Source organism: Cavia porcellus, unplaced genomic scaffold (genome assembly GCF_034190915.1).
Source record: "Cavia porcellus strain 051 isolate PalLab524CR breed Dunkin Hartley unplaced genomic scaffold, mCavPor4.1 scaffold_34, whole genome shotgun sequence".
Lineage (NCBI taxonomy): Eukaryota > Metazoa > Chordata > Mammalia > Rodentia > Caviidae > Cavia > Cavia porcellus.
Genome location: NW_026947517.1, coordinates 15,093,218 through 15,108,502, shown reverse-complemented (window position 1 = coordinate 15,108,502; position 15,285 = coordinate 15,093,218). Strand labels below are relative to the sequence as shown.

Sequence of the window (15,285 nt, the reverse complement as noted above, 5' to 3'; positions counted from 1 at the left end):
TGAGTTCATTTTAATTAGTTGTTTTTGCAATCCTATTGCCATGTACATTAATTTTATATCTTATTTTTCTGAATTTTCAATTTTTTCATTTTTATTGTATTGGTACATACTGCTTATACATATAAATGAAATCCATTGAAGCATAACTATTTTTATGAATAAAATAATTTGATGTGTAAAATATGTAATGATGAAACTCAGGGCACTAAGGATTGTCATTTCCTAACATATTTATATTTTATGTGTATTGGGAAACTTTGGGCTCTCATATTCAGTTTTTTAAAAGTAAAGCATAAATTATCTCCTAAAGTTATCCCGTGTGTTATCCTACACCAGAACTAGTTGCTCATATTTAATTGTATTTTGGCATGCATTATCTAATCTATCTGTAGTTCTCATCCCTTAACCTTTTTGTCCCTTATGACTATCACTTTATTTTCTACTCCACTGAATTTTTATCTTATACAAATGAATAAGAACATGAGACATTGTCTTACTCTGACTGACATTTCACTTAGGATAATTAATTTTCTCTAATTGTCACGTTGCTGTGAATGACTGCATTGCATTCTTTCTGTGGTGGAAAAATTCTGCTTTCAATATTAACCACAACTTCTTTATCTCTTCTCTGTTTCATAGGCAGCCTATATGACTGTGTTTTTTGACTCATCAATAATGCTATAATAAGCATGAAAGTTTAGGTTTCTAAAGATTTCATTTCCATTGGATGTGTACCCATGAATGAGTATGGTGGATCATATGGTAGTACCAGTATTAAAATTTTTTTTGTTAGGTAACATTCTACTATTTTCCTGAGTACCTATATTAATTAAAATCATCAAATAAAAATTCATTTTTCTCCATATTTTTATCAGCATTTTTATATCTTTCACTTAATACAACATTGTAAATTTTCTTTGTTTTTCACTCATGTTTCATAATATCAGGCTTAATCAGAAAATTATTTTAAATGGAATGTTTTATTATATATGTAAAATGGATTTATATAAGCAATGAATGGGAAGCTTAAAAGTATATATATTCTCTTTATATAATTTAAGAATTACAGAAATATGCTCTATTTCATTTGCAATATATTGGCTAAAATATTAAAAATAATGTATGAAAAATGTATTACATTGCTTCAGATATGACAAACAGCAAAACAGAAGCAATTTAAAAAACAATTTGATTCCTAGAAATGAAACTAATAGTTTATAGTAAACATATTTTCTGTTAATAAATAAACATAATACTGTAATATATCACTTAATCAAGTCAATTTTTCAAATTAAATATACATTAAATCACATGAGAAGCACCCAGTAAAGCAAATAATAAACTATATGTATTTATAGCTCTACATCTGATAGTTTTTAAATCAGCAGTTTTCTTAATTTTGATATCAATTTATTCAGTTAATTTCAGGCATGTAACTTTTTTCAATTATAAGCAGACCTTTTATATTTTTATTAGAATTTATTTTACATAAAATGTATTGAATTTACCTTTCAAAAAATGTTCTTTACAGTTTAATTCTAATTAGCATGTTCATATTTGGCAAAAAGGCACCCATAAAACCTCTCAGATATAAATACATGCAGTGTAAATGAAAAAATTTGTCAATAGTACTGTATTTGTATCAGCTCTGCCTATCCATTCCTCATCTTCTCATGTTGAAAAACTCAAGATGCATCTGCTACAAAGATAAATCACTTGATCTTGCATTGCAAATACTAACAGAACTCATTCAATTAAAATGCTTACAAATTTCTGACTACATCATACTATTTTAAGTCTTATGCTCAAAAATTTCTTTTTTCACTACCATATCAATACAGTAATATATGAATATTATAGTATAATATAGGAATGGTATTTTTGAAATGTATATCAAAAAGATTTTTCTTCATATCTGCCATAAATACAATTGAAATAGATTGGACATCTCCAAATAAACTATGGAATTGTTTCCACAGAAAGTATCTGTTGATATTTTAATATCTGTTGATCCATGATTCAAGTGTTTGATAACTTCTATTTGATGAAAGAAAACATCTAGTTGCTCAACTGATAGCGCAAAATACATTGAAATGGATGGCTTGTGCACCTACAGTTTTCCAAATATGTAGATTTTTCATAATATTACTGCCATTAAAAATGAATGCACAGGAAGCATGTTCATCTGAGTCTGAAAATATATTCAGTATTAGTGAGGATGTTTGATGTGGTATACTGCTTAGTTCAGTCACATCAGGTCCTTAATATAAGAAAATCCTAGTCTATAATGACTTACTTCATTACTTACTATTGAATATAAACTTTAACTGTAACTTATGTTTCTCTTGGATTTATTGTTATTCACTTGACAGTTATCTGAGTGTCATTATGTTACAGATACTTTATTTGATATTTCTGGTATTCTGTTTCATATTAAACCTTCTTCTACAGACTTACATTCAGATCAGACAAAAAGATAAGCAATAAAGGTGAATAACAAGCAAATATCACTATGCATAAAAGCAAAATAAATGGTATGAAAAAATATCATGGTAAAATTTTCAATATTTAAATGGAAAATAGGTAATATGGAGAACTAGACCGGACACTTTAATATGTGTGGTTGAAATAGCAAGTCTTAATTTTGCATAGCAGGGCTAAGAAAGTTTTTATGTGGAAGTGAGAGATCTGTAGATTCACCTCTAGAACTGTTCCATCCATGGTGTATGACTAGTGAGAATATCTGAGCACTAGGGAAAGCTCACACACAAAGTACAAGCTTCACACATTCCAGTGAAAGACAAGAGATGGCAGACTGGTGAGAAGAAATAAGACAGAGAATAGGCCGAGTAAGGTAGAGAAAGTGAAAGAAGGAAGCTTGGATGTATTCTCCTCAAAAGATGTTTGTTTGGTTTTTGGTTTTTATTTATAAGAATTATACAATTAGACATACATATAATAATTTAGAAATATTTAAACTTATAACCCTATGTTACTTTAAATCATATTGTGCTAATGCATGTTTGAAAACATTTGCAACAGTTTTAAGGAATTAGATATATAATACAAAAGAGTTCTGTAATAATGTTCTTAAAATGTTTAATATATGCATGCTTTTATCCATTCATTCAAAAAGAATTACCCAATAAAATCTAATACTTGCCATCAAATTTACAACTTTGCAAAATAGTTGTCATTATTTATATATTCCTCTAGATTTTTGTGTTTTAATATGTTCTTAAAGCTATTTAGATAATCAATAGTTTTCATTTGAGTGCTTTTTATGTTAAGAAAGAAAAAGGACAATTTCAAAGATATATTCCATTTTGTTATTTTATATTTCACATACTTTCAATTAAAAAAAAGATTAAAGCTAAATGGATATTCCACATTTTAAAGCACATTTTAACTGTTATAAAGAAATATATTTAGAACAGAAGTAGTATTATAAAAGCAATGCATTGGTATCAATAAAAACTGGATAATAAAGATTTGCTTGTGTTGCATGAAAAATATATGACGTGATTCCATGAAAATTATGAGTTACACTAGCACTTAAGTGTACCTTATTATATGGTATGTAAATGGCTAAGAAAACCAGAAATAAGTTAAATAAGTTTGCCACTATAAAATCATCCTACATTTCTGTGAAAATAATACTATTTTTCAAAATTATTTATATTCACTTAGTGAAAGTCTCCCATGACGTATGTTCTCATTGTGTCTGTTATCAAATGAAGTTATCTTACCACACTAAAGTTAATGTGCTATCAATTTGTTTGCAGCATGTTGCAAAGATCATTAAAACCAGGGTTATAAACCACTAAAAGGAGTGCTAAATGTTCTGATGTTTTGTATAAAAGTTGTTCTTGCATTACCCCCACCACACAGCTGATAGATAAGAACTTAAAAAGTCTACCATTTATCACTAATATACATATTACAAACTTTAAGCTTCAAAAGTAATGATGATAAATCCACAAATCTATAAGATATTAAAATAAATGCACCTGTGAGTATTTGACTATTCTGAAAACAAAGAAAGTAGTTTATGAATTGTTGTGTTATAGTTTAGTTTAATATAGGATTAAAGAAGCAAGAGGCCTTCTGGGATGGCAGGAGGATGGTGACACATCTTCTCTGATATTTGGAATCCAGATGCTAGAAGAGTGCAAGGGTAAGAAGAGAGAAGTGGCTTCCCAGGACTGAGCAAGTATCTAAGGTGAGAATTAGGTCCCGCAGAGAGAGAAAGGAGAGGGACCAAGTGCAGACATGGGAAGTGAGGAGTGGCACTTTCTCTCTGAGCTGTAGTGTGGGAGGGGTGGCTCAAACCTGTAGAGGTACATTGACTACTGGTGACTACAGAGAGCTCCAAAGAGAAACACACCAGCAGAATGGAACAATGGATGCTGCAAACTGCTGTGCCTGGTGAATAACTCAGTTTCACTTCAGACATGATGACCATAATAAAGTTCATGATTAGTGAATCTAGAAAAGAGAAAGAAAAAAATAGAGGAGCTTAGGAAAATGAAGCAAGCCATAAAATCCCAACATAAGAAAAAAATGTAATCCATGAAACAGATTCAATCAGATATCCAGGATTGAAATATGTGTAGCAGAATGAACCATTATCAGGACAGAGTATCAGATCTGGAATACAGGATTATATCGTGGTCATGAAATAAAGGGTTCTTAAAAATAGCAAAGGGCTGTGAATATATCAATACAACATTTGCTAGATGATGCAAAGAAAAATAACTTAAGATTGACTGAGTCAGTGATAAAACAGAAGACAGCACAAATAATATAAAAATGTATCCAAAGAAGTAATGGCAGAAACTTGTTGAGCATGTAAAAAGAATTTTACAAACAGATAACTGAGACACATACAACTCCAGTTACCCAATATATATATATATATATATAAATCTACCCGAAGGTGTATAACAGTAAGGATTCCAGGAATTCAACACAGGAATGGAATATTAAAAGTTCATACATAAAGAAACAATTCACTTACAAAGGAAAGCCCACCAAAATTACAGCAGTCATCTCAATTTAAACCCAAATGCCAGTGTACTCAACTATAAAAAATGAATATTAAATACATGAAAAATCAGATAAGCACTAATGCAATTGTAATGGGGGGACTCAATGCTCTATATTCAGATATAAACTAGACCAAAAAGATCAACAAACTCTCAAAAATGCATCAAATTTTTGAAAAAGTGAATTTAAGTGATACCTGCAGAGTGTTGTATCCCACAACATCAGAATACATATTTTTTCAGATGCATTCAGAACTTTCTCTAAAAGAGAACATATATTGGTTCATAAAACAAGCTTGAGTAAATTTAAAGGAACTGAAATTATTCCATGCATATTGTCTGATCATAGTGCAATGAAATTGGCAATCACTGGCAAAAGAAACCAATAAAACTACTTAAAAACATGCAAATTAAATAACATTTCAGAGACATGCAACTCTTTAATGAAATTCAAAGTGAATCTACTCTCCCAAATTCATTCCTGGAAATAAGCATCACCATGAAACCAAAACCAGTAAAGGACTAATGAAGAAACAGAGATACGGGCAAATCTTCCAAATGAATATAGATGTAAAAATCCTCATAAGATATTGGCAAACAGAATACAGCAAATCATCAAGATTACACAGAACAAGCAAGGATCATCCAATGGATGCAGGATGGTTGAAAATAAGTATATTAACGAATTTAATACACAATATTAACACAGCTAAGGACAAAAATGGCATGATCATCTCAACACATGCATAAAACGCATTTGACAAGTCAAATATGCAAACATGGGAAAAACAACAAAAAGTTGGTATAGATAATCTTTATCTGATACAACATTTATGAGATCTATGAGAAACCAACAGCCAAACCAACAGCATACTGAATGGTCAAGAACTGAAAGAATTCCTGTGAAATGAGGAACAAGACAAGGGTGTCCACAGCCAGGAATCCTGTTTAATATAGTTCTGGAAGCATTAACTGGAACAACTAGACAAGAGAAAAAATTAAAAGGAATAAGGATAGGAAAAGAAGAAGTTAAATTGTGAGTATTGTGATTGACATGATACTCTACATAGAAGACCCCATAAACAATACCAAAATAATTCCAAATTTAATAAAAAAATTCACTACTGTAGTTGCAAAGAAAGTCAACATGCAAAAATCAAAAACATCCCTATATATGAATAGGATACTCACTGAGAGGAAAATTATGGAAATAACACCTTTCAAAATTGCATCCAAAAAATTTAAATATTTAAGTTTCAATGTAAGGAAAGAAGTAAAATACTTTACATTGAAACATACAGTACTCAGGAAAAAAAGAGACTGAAGATGATATGAAAAAAAATGGAAAGATTTTCCTTGTTCTTGGGAAGAAAGAACACATACAATGAAAATGGCCATCCTGTAAAAATGATTTACAGATTTAATGCAGTCTTGGTCAAAATATCAATATCATACATTACAGATTTGGAGGAAACAATGCTAAAATTCATTTGGAAGCTGAAGTGATAAGCAAAACCCATTCGTGGAAACAAAGGCAAGGTAGGATGGCATCACAATCCTTGATTTCAATTATACTATCAAGCTACAGTGACAAAACAGTATGGTAATGGGGAAATAACAGACCCATAAATCAATGGAACACACTAGCATATACAGAAACAATTCCAAACACAGTCAGCCACCTTATCTTTGACAAAGGAGCCAAACACTTTCATTGTAAAAAATACACCTACTTAATAAATTATACTGGAAAAACTAGCTTTCCACTTGACAGATTAAAACTAGACCCATATTTTCATGATACACTAAACTAAAATTGATCTGGATCAAATCCCTAATTATTAAAACAAAAACATGAAATCTGCTAGAAGACTGAATAGAACATCGAATAGATAGAACTCATGATGATATGGAAAAGACATTATGAATGTTGCAGAGAAAGTATCACAAAGAACTTACAAAAGGGATCTAATCTTATTAAAAATCTTTGCACAACAAAAGAAACCAACAGAGTGGGAAGAAACCAGAGAGTGGAAAAATATTCCAGATAAAGCACTAGCTAGATAGCTAGAATACGTAAAGAATTAAAAAAGTTCAGACCTGGCAAATTTTTTTAAAAAATAATTTTCCTTTTTATCGGTACCGGGGATCGAACTCACTACTGCCTGCTTGCAAGGCAGGCCCTTATGTCGCTGAGCTAAATCCCTAGCCCCAGACCTGGCAAATTTAATGATGCATTCCAGAAATGGACATTTGGAATGAATACATAACTGCTCAGATGAAGAATTAGAAATTGCAAATAAATATACCAAAACAAATTGACAGTTGTGGTCATTCAAGAGATGCAAATTACAATAACATTGAGGTTCCATCTTACTCTAGAAAAAATGGCTGCTAATCAGAAATCAACAAATAGCAAATTCTGGTGGGGCTATGTGGAAAAGGAAACCATCTCCGTTCCTGTTGAAAGTATAGACTGGTGCAACAATTATGGAAACCAGCAGAGAGATCCTTCAAAAAACTAAAACTAGGCTTTGTTGGTTGCTTACCAAAAGAATTAAAAGCATCATACCACAGCAATATATGCACACCCATGTTTATAGGAGCACAGTTCATAATAGCTAATTCTTGGAAATACCCCAGCTTCCCATCAGCCTATAAATGAATAAACTACATGTAGTTTTTTATACAATGGATGTGACTGATATTTGAAACATTTCTATATCCGTGAACGCCCTTTGAGATGATACTCTATCCGTGAATGCACCTTGAGATGATACTCTTAAATGAAATAAATTGTGCACACATGTGTAACTTTTTTCCTCTGGTGTGAGAAACTGAAAGTATAAATAAGGACCAAAATGTATAATAGATAGTGTGAAATAGGAATAAAATGTTCAAATTGAAGTGAAAATTAGGAAGGGGGATGGGGAAATGGAGGAGAGGAAGAGGACAAAAAGAGAAAAGGGGGAATCAATAGAAACAAAGCTTTTGTAAATAAGCAGGGGAAAAGGAGTGAAAGGGAAGAGAGAAAAATACAAACATAAAGAGGAGTCAAGGTGTATCATGTCTAACAGCTCCTGCCTGGAAAGTGTGAGTTTGATTCTCAGTACAAAGAAAAGAAAACATCATTTACAGGTACAAGTTCCTCCATGATGAATGTGGACATCATGTATATATAAAATACAGCAATAAAACTGATTTAAAATAAAAAGTAAATAAGTAAACAGCAAAACAGTTACTTTAGGTACTATGATTACTTTTTAATTATACATTTATGAGTTTGAGAATTATTTTTGTGTGTCATTTTGCATCTATTATGTCATAAATACTATTCTACTCATTCATGTTCTTACTTATTAATTCTCCAGCAAACAAAATTTTAAAGAAAAATTGATACGCAGATTTTAAAATAAAAGAAACATTATGCAGATTTCCAATTATCTGATACTTCTAAGAAAATAGTTTCATTGACTAGCAGTTTAATGTTACTGTATAAAATATAATATTACAAGTATTTAAGCAATTTGAAATTTTTGACTGTATTCATTGAGAATTATATAATATTACAAGTATTTAAGAAGCAATTTGAAATTTTTGACTATTAATTCATTGATAATTAAAAATGTTAACAATTTCTTGATATTAATGATTATAGCATCAATTTATTAATTAAAATTTAAATTTTAAAATATTATGTTTTTCTAGTATTGTCAGCGTTTAACATCTTTAATAAATACATAACATGTTGAGATTCCATAGTTAGACATTAAAAGTAAGCTACTGGAAAATGTCAGTTGCTTTCTAACCCAACCCAGTGCTGACTGTGTCCTTACTGGGCTGTAAATATTCCATGGTTTTTGTGGTGTGAGAAGCCAAAAGTTTAAATAAGGATCAAAATGTTAACAGGTTTTGGGAAAAGGGAAAACAGTGGTCACATGAGAAGGAGGACAAGGCACTGGGGTTGGGAGTGGCAAGAGAGAAAGAATAGAAGGAAACAATGGAAATGTAACTTGTAAATCAAGAAGAGAAGAGGGACTGCAGGGAGGGGAGGGGACAGGAAGAAAAGGAGCAGCAGGAGTACACATATAGGCTCAGGTTTCCTATGATGAATGTTATCACTGTATACTAAATGTACCAATAAAAAATTAGAAAAAACTATAGCCTTACTGCTTAATCAATGAAAATGAAAGCTTTCCAGGGAGTGGACACCAGAAACTGATACTGTTCCCAGATTCACATTATAATGGCTTATTGAGAAAGAATCACCGTTGAAATTGGCAGAGTGAGGTCATAGGAAGTGAATCTTCACCACTTGTCTACTAACTCAGAATTGAGATCAAATGGTGGAAAGCATAATTCCAAGGATCTTCCACACTTGATGTCCACAGGTGACAACTACATCTAATCTATGAACAGATGAAAAGTACAAAGTTTCTGATGATTAAAGAAAGTAAGAGGGGGGGTGTAAATGTAATACCTATCACATTAGAATTCTAAGTTTGTAAACATTTTTAGTTTTAGTTTGCTTTTAAGATTATACATATATATATATATATATTATAATCAGCATCACTAGAAATTATTGAGTAGAGTCTCTTTGTTATTGGGAATGTAATATAATAGTTACTAATATTGGATAATCTCAGTAATCAGAAGATATCAATCTCACATGAAGAAACCCATATGTTAGTCAATTAAGTACTCTTTGCTCAATTATGAAAAGTAAGAAATTACACTTCACCTCACCTGTTCTATTCTACCATCTTTACAAAAGAATGTAGCAAGTGAAGTAAAAAAAGAAAGTGACAAGTATATGAAATAGAAAATAAAGCACATATCTTAGAAAATGATGACCCTATATGTAGGGAAAGATAAACAACATCAAATAGAATATTATGAAGAAAATTCAGCCAACTCAAAAACAATTAAAAATCAATTGTACTTATATATTCCAGCATCCAAGCATTGAATATGTAAACTGGCTCTTTATATCATAAAAAAGTGCCATTAGAGGGGAATAAACATCTGTCATAGTGTCTTGATTGTACTCATTTCTGCCCAGTGGTCCATGTCTCTCTGTCAGCGTTCTTTATCTTTCTAGAATGAACCTAATTTATTTCTTATTCTAATTCATTCTTTGGTCAAAATATTTTACTTTGCTGTTAATTTCACCATTGATTCTGTAGAAACTGGGTTTAAGTGTATATAGACCTATTTATCATTATGAACTAGAAAGTCAGAGATGAATTTTGAATGAAAAAAATATCATTGGTTAACAAATGCCATTAAAATGAATATTATGAAATTGCAATTTTCTAGAAAAATTAAAGAAAATAAAATAAACCATTAAACAGATATATTTTCATGAAGTAGATGAATATTACAAATTAATGAAATAATACATGATTTAGGCTTTCTAGTAAGAGTCAAAAACAAAATGATTGAAGTACCAATAATTTCTTTTAAAACAAGTATGAGGGGAAAACATGCTATTATCAGCTAAAACAATGTCATATTTTCTGTACATAATATCATTTAACATTCTTTAAAATGGTACATGGATAGAAATAATAATTAATATAATCATTCATATTCTAATACTTTAAATAGTGTTCATCTTTTGTCCTCATCCATAAAAGCTGTGAAAAATAATGCAAAAAAATTACAAGAGAAAACATTGCAAATTTAGATAGTAAAAATATTATTTAGTTTTAAGTCTCTAAATTAGAATACTTTTTGCATATAAAATGTGCATGGTTTGCTTAGTTTATGATAATCATTGTTCACACCACATAATGCATTTTTCCTTAAGCAAAATGAACCATGTAATATAATGCAGGCATACTATATAAGTAAAATAAACAGTGTTTCTGAAATTCTAATAAAGAAACAGCAAATAATCCAGTAAAATGCTTTGTTATATAATGCCAATCACACTAAAAATGTTGAAAATTAGAAAACATCATCACCAGATATAATGTAATGAAGTAGATACCATGTAAATGGGGGCCCACTGTAAAGTGGTGATTAGTAAAGAATTCTGAATTGAAATAAATTAAATTTAAATAAATTTATAGCTCAATTCCTCAACTGTATTAGTTGCATTTCAAATGCTCATGAAGCACAAGAGGCTAATGTTCATGGCTACCATAATAGATCATGAAGAAAAATGGGAATTGCCACTCTCACAAAAATTCGTATTTTATAGTGTCCATTATAGGCACATAATTTGTTTCTACTTAAAACACTTGTCTTAGAACATTTTTCTATGTTTTGTTCACTTTTAAAATTTGCTTTTTTGGTTGAAATTTTCTTATTATTTTAGGCTGAAAATATAAAGAAGATAGAGATTTGAGGTTTATACTGAACACTTGATCAGCTGGCAGAGGCCTCAGCAGCATCTTTCCCCACCTGGAGGATTTTGGAGGGCTGGAAGAGTGCAGGTGAACCTTCCCACCACCAAAGGGAAGCTGGTTGGGTCTGCAAGATCCCCTGTAACACAGTAGGACCCCGGCTGTAGTGTACTCCATGGACAGGCAAGTCCAGTGGCCTGGAAATGTATGAACCTGCAGCAACAATATTGGCTAAAGTTTGTATCATATCAATATGCCTAGGCTTGTTAGCTCAGGAAGAATCCAGGACCAACCCAACTGACCGTGCAGGAGGAATTTAGGTGACTGGCCTGTCTCCTACAGTGTGGGGCTCAGCAAGTAGGTGAATATTAGCCAAAGTATGACACTGACTGAAACACACACAAAGGATTGACAGAACTAGTGGGATTGAAATGATTGAAATATAAACCAAGAAGCTAAAATGACAATATAAAAAACAAAATGCAGTCTCAGACTTCCAGCCCATCTGGAACAAGTACAGGAGATACTGACATAGAAGACATTGAAGAAACATAATTTAAATTTTTGTAAAAACACCAAGTAAAGTAAAGAAACAAATCCATGAGGCTATAGAGAAAATCAGATCAGAAATAATCTCTAAGCTAATGTAACAAATGACAACCTTAATGAAGGAATTTTTTACCTCAGCTAGAGAAGACAGAGATGAATAAAGGAACACAGATGCACATAGGAAAATGATAGACATTTTGAAAGAATAATATAAGACATAAAATGCATGAAGCAGATACAAAGAGATATCCAGGAAATTAAAATTCTATTGAAATCTGGCAAAATAGCTTGAACAAAAATGAAGATAGACTTTCAGATCCTGAAGACACAATTGTAGCTACTGATAAACAATGAAAAAAATCTCTTAAAAATATCAGAGAACCATGAAATAACAGTTCAACACCTCCAAGATGATACAAAGAAAAGTAAGGTAAAACTGATTAGATATCAATTAAAAAGCAGAAGTCAACACAAGTGATATAAAAAGAAACTATTTGAATAAGAGCAGAAAATTGCCAAAGCATGGTGACAGAATCTGAAATACAGGTAACTGAGGCATATAGAATCCCAAAAAGGTATAACCAAAATAAATATACACCCAAATATATAATCATCAAGATTCCAGAAATTCAGCCCCCCAAAAATCCCAGAATGGTAAAAAATTGTTAGACCAAAGATACGGGTCACATATAAAGGAAAGTTTATTTCTGAATCACACTGCCTTCTGAATACAAACCTTCAAGTCAAGGAGAGTTCAGTAAAGGTTTTTGAGTCCTTAAAAATCAAATTAAAACAGCTTGCTGCCCAGATTGATATAACCTACAAAAGTGTCTTTCAAAAATAAGAGACATAAGATATTTCCATGACAAAGAACAAATGAAGAAATTCATGTCCGCCAAAACAATCCTAGAAAGGTTACTGGAAGACATGCTAGATAGAGATAAAAATGACCACAAAAATAGAAAGAAGCCACTGGACAAGACAAACAAAGAAAAGGGAAAAACAAGTAAAAAAAAAAAAAACACAAAAAAGCTAGGCCAATACTTTATCAGTTATAATCATCAATGTAAATGGCCTCAATTCACTAATCCAAAAAAAAAATTGTCAGAATGGGTCATGAAACAAGATCCAAAGATATGTATACAAGAAACACATTTAACTCAAAAAGAAATTCATGCTCTGAAAGTCAAAATATTGAAAGCAGTACTCTATGCAACAGGAACCCAGAAAAGAAATGGTAGATACTCTCTTCACAGATAAACTGAACTTAAAACCAAAAATGACCGCCTGAGATAGAGAAAGTGACTGCATACTTGCTAGGGGAAAAGTTCAAGAGGAAGGGGTAACAGTCTTAAATATGTATGCATCCAACATGGGAGTGCCCAAGTATACAAGAAAAATATCAATAGACAGGAAACATCAAATATGCAGTAACACAAGGATAACAGGGGCATAATAACCCATTATCACAAAGGGATAGATCAAAAGACAGAATGTCAGCAAAGAAATAGCAGAAATGAATCAAACCTGTTAACAAATGGATTTAATAGATGTTTACAGAGGGTTCCACCCAACAACATCAGAATACACATTCTCTTCAGCTGCACGTGGGATGTTCTCCAAAATAGAACACGTACTACCCATGGAAGATGCCTAAGCAAGTGCAAAGGAACTAACATTATCCCATGCATATTATCTGAACATAATGCAATGAAATTGGAAACTAATGGCAAAGAAGCTACAAAAACTACATAGACACACAAAAATTAAATAACCCCCTCTTGAACAACCAATGTGTCACAGATAAAATTAAAGAACAAATTGAACAATATCTACAGTTAAATGAAAATGCAGATATAACGTACTTAAACCTGTGGGATGCGATGAAAGCAATCCTAAGAAGGAAATATGGCAGTGAATTCTCATTTCAGGAAAACAGAACAGCACAAATGAGCAATCTGCAAGTCAAGACCAAAGCTCATAGAAGGGAAGAAATTGTAAAGATCAGAGTAGAACTTAATGTAATTGAGACTAAGAAAATAGTACAAAGAATTAATTGAGTTGGTTCTTTGAAACAATCAACAAAATTGGTAAAACCCTAGCCAACGTTATCAAGAAAAGATAAAAAACTCAAATGTATGCAATGAGAAATTAAAAGGATGAAATCACTACAGATCATGTGGAAATTCAGAAGATCTTCATTAATCACTTTAAAGGCCTTTACTCATGCTGGAAAACACAGAAGAAATGGATAGATTCCTAGAAACTCACCAGTTAGCAAAGCTGAATCGAGAAGATACAAAAAATTTGAATAACCTACTATCAACTACTGAAATCAAATATGTAATTAAAAACTTACTAACAAATAAAAATCCTTGTGGATTTATGGCTGAATTCTAGAAGAAATTTAGAGAAGATTTAATGTTAATACTCTTCAAACTCTCTAATGAAACTGAAAGGGTAACAACGCTCCCTACCCCATTCCTGGAGGCAAGCACCATTCTGATACTGAAACCAGAGAAAAACTCAACCAAACAGGAGAACCACAGGCCAATCTCTCTAACGAACATAGATGCAAAAATTCTCAATAAAATAGCAGACAGAATGCAGCAAATCATTTAGAAGATTATACATCATGACCAAGTAGGATTCATCCCAGGAATGGGTCAGTATATGCAAACCAAAAAACATAATGCACCACATCAAAAGAGCCAAAGACAAAAATCATATGGTCATAGCAATAGATGTAGAAAATGCTTTTGATAAAGTCCAATAGTCATTCATGATAAAAACTCCACAGAAAACCAGTATAAACAGTCTCTACCTCGATATGAGAAAAAGCATCTATGACAAACCAATAGCCAATATCATACAAAATAGACAAAAACTGGAAGCTTTCACTATAAAGTCAGGAACAAGAGAAGGTCATCCAATATCACCACTCCTTCAATACAGTTTTGGTAACAGTAACCAGAGCAGTAGACAAGAGAGAGAAATAAAACAAAGATAGGAAAGAATAAGTTAAATTATCATTATTTGTAAATGGCATGATACTCTACATAGCAGACCCCAAAAACTCCACCAAATGAGTAGACTAAATAAGTAAATTCAGTAGCATAGCTGGATACAAAGTTAGTACCAAAAATTAACAGCATTTCTGTACACAAAAACCAAATTGACTGAGAGAAGTATTGTAGAAATAACACTTTCACAATAGCATCCAAAAAAATGAAATACCTTGGAATAAATCTAAGAAAGTACATAAACCATCTGTATACTGCAAATTACAAATTACAGTATGCTTTGCTCATGGATAGAAAGACCCAATATTG

The 15,285-nt window shown here is 31.5% G+C and overlaps 1 protein-coding gene across 6 annotated transcripts in view; it reads right to left on the bottom strand.

Annotated features, from left to right (window-relative positions):
- Window positions 1-15,285, bottom strand: part of LOC106026840 (histone H1.8-like) — a 123,401-nt gene that overhangs the window by 37,793 nt on the left and 70,323 nt on the right. The window contains exons 1-2 of one of the 6 annotated variants that reach the window (XR_010045540.1): window positions 5,246-9,529; window positions 4,057-4,488 (exon numbers count right to left, since the gene is read on the bottom strand). The exons of 4 other annotated variants lie outside the window; for them this stretch is intronic. The gene's annotated coding sequence lies outside the window, so the exon portion shown is untranslated. Of the gene's footprint in view, window positions 1-4,056; window positions 4,489-5,245; window positions 9,530-15,285 lie in introns of those variants that run through there. One more of the 6 variants, XM_063243168.1, reaches the window with a different exon arrangement.